The sequence below is a fragment of the Taurulus bubalis genome (assembly GCF_910589615.1).
Source record: "Taurulus bubalis genome assembly, chromosome: 17".
NCBI classification, from domain to species: Eukaryota; Metazoa; Chordata; class Actinopteri; order Perciformes; family Cottidae; genus Taurulus; species Taurulus bubalis.
Window position 1 is genome coordinate 21,373,947 of NC_136605.1, and position 2,926 is coordinate 21,376,872.

Consider the following 2,926-nt stretch of genomic DNA (forward strand, 5'->3'; position numbering starts at 1 on the left):
TGCACCTGGAGGAGGGAGGAAACAAGGAGACAAGGAGAGAGAGAACAGTCAGCTCTTCTCATTTCTCTGTTGTGTTCCTCAACTCCTTTCTTCCTCGTCTCCTCTCCTCGTCTCCTCTCTCTCAGCGCCAGAAGGACGTCTCAAATTCATCTGAAAGAGATGAAGAGAGAGGAGAGAGATCCAAGTCCACTCTTTTAATTTCTCTTTGTGCCTCCTCATCTCCTCTCTTTGTCTCCTCTCCTTGTCTCCTCCTCTCCCCATCTCCTCTCTGTGCCAGCTGCTCTTGATTCCTAAAATGCATCTAAAGGAGACGAGGAGAGAGGAGCTAGGAGACGAGGAGAGGCATCACATGATCGTCGATAATTGAATTAAACGTAAAAACATATTTAAGTTGATAATAAATTATCTCGTCTGTTAAATTCCTGCTGCCTTGCCTCCTCGCCTCCTCGCCTCACGTCTTTGAGGAGAGGAGGCGAGGAAAGGTAAGGAGGACACACAGACTGATGAGGTTGTGATGTTCTCCGTGGTAGAACCGCCTCTGAGTTTCCACTGATGCATGATGGGAAACGATGATCAGTGGTTTGTACCGATGTGAAACATCCTGTTTGTTTGTTTGTTTTTTAGACAAAATAAATATTCAGTGAAACTGTTGATTGATTTCTGATCGATAATAAAATCTTCACACTCGTCAGGTTGTCTGCAGTTTGATTTGATTATTGGACATTTCGTCTTTATGTTTAGATTCATATTTAGATTAATATTCATGTTCATATTGATATTGATGAATTGATTGATAAATTAATTGATTTGATAGAAATTATTTATTTATCATATTTTCAGGATAATAATAATTCATATTGATCATGTTTTTTACCTTTGTAACTGAACCACGTTACTCAGATGAATATTTTATATTAAATTAATTTAAAATAAATAACATAACTAAATTGTTCTTTTTTTTAAAAAAAAGTCACATTTAAAAGGATTACAAATTAATTTGCACTGTTTTGCTTTTATTGTTTAAACATTTAAAGTACTAACTTGAAGTACTTGTACTTTCTACTTCTCGACTAAATATTGTACTTTTTACTGTATTTACTTTACAACACAATTTAACAGATTAAGATTTGAGACCTGCAGAGGGCAGTAGTGACCTGCAGAGGGCAGTAGTGACCTGCAGAGAGCAGTGGTGACCTGCAGAGGGCAGTAGTGACCACAGAGAACAGTAGTGACCTGCAGAGAGCAGTGGTGACCTGCAGAGGGCAGTAGTGACCTGCAGAGAGCAGTAGTGACCACAGAGAACAGTAGTGACCCGCAGAGGGCAGTGGTGACCTGCAGAGGGCAGTAGTGACCACAGAGCGCAGTAGTGACCCGCAGAGGGCAGTGGTGACCTGCAGGGGGCAGTAGTCACCTGCAGAGAGCAGTAGTGACCTGCAGGGGGCAGTAGTGACCACAGAGCGCAGTGGTGACCTGCAGAGGGCAGTGGTGACCTGCAGGGGGCAGTAGTCACCTGCAGAGAGCAGTAGTGACCTGCAGGGGGCAGTAGTGACCTGCAGAGGGCAGTAGTGACCTGCAGGAGGCAGTAGTGACCTGCAGAGAGCAGTGGTGACCTGCAGAGGGCAGTAGTGACCTGCAGGAGGCAGTAGTGACCTGCAGAGAGCAGTGGTGACCTGCAGAGGGCAGTAGAGACCTGCAGGAGGCAGTAGTGACCTGCAGAGAGCAGTGGTGACCTGCAGAGGGCAGTAGAGACCTGCAGAGCGCAGTAGTGACCTGCAGAGAGCAGTGGTGACCTGCAGAGAGCAGTAGAGACCTGCAGAGCGCAGTAGAGACCTGCAGAGAGCAGTAGAGACCTGCAGAGCGCAGTAGTGACCTGCAGGAGGCAGTAGTGACCTGCAGAGAGCAGTAGTGACCTGCAGAGGGCAGTAGTGACCTGCAGAGGGCAGTAGTGACCTGCAGAGGGCAGTAGTGACCTGCAGGAGGCAGTAGTGACCAATGAGCACAAAGTACACTTCCAAATTTATTGTTGCGTTTGACACAAAACACCTGAAGAAATATGAGAACAGATCAGATCAGTGGAGGAAGACACAGGCATACATTCAGTCGTGCATAAAATAAGAAGAAGAAGAAGAAGAAGAAGAAGAAGAAGAAGAAGAAGAAGAAGAAGAAGAAGAAGAAGAAGAAGAAGACTCGTACCTGAACGTCTCATCATGTCTCAACACTTTGAATTAGAAAACAGGCAGCGGGAGTATAGAGATATAAATAGAGATATAAACATATTGCATCATGCGACACCAAACCACTTGATACATCATCATCATCATCATCTTCATCACCACCTGACAACAACAGGATGCGGCTCGTTGTGTTTCACAGTTTTCTCAGCGAGGAAGAGCAGTATAAACGTCACAGGAGGAAATGGAAGATCTCTTGTCATATGCTTAATTCCGACTTATTAAATATTTTTGAGGGATGTTTATGAATCTCCGTTATTGTTTGTGTTATTGTTTGTGCGTATAGAGCAACGTGGAGGAGAACTCCCTTTAACTCACACTTCTGTTTTTTTCTCGCCACATTTCAAAAGGTTCACCTAAAAAGAATCTCTGACAGCAGAAAGCAAGCATCACGGATACAGACGAGGAAGAGGAACGGCACGTGCACAGACGTGCACAGACGTGCACAGACGTGCGCAGACGGCGTCATGACAACCAAAGTATTTTCTTCATTTACAAAACGAGTCCCGACGTCAGGAGAACAAACAAAACATGCGATTGGACTTCGAGGACAAGTCTGTGGTTTCTCTTTGACCCCGTGAGCTCCGGGCCGGGGGCCCGATGCCTGGCGTCCGGTGCTGATGGTGGAGCGTCATGGCGGCTCTCGCTGTGAGGCGCTCTCGCTTCCTGCTGATGTTTGAGGGGCCTAGCGGGGG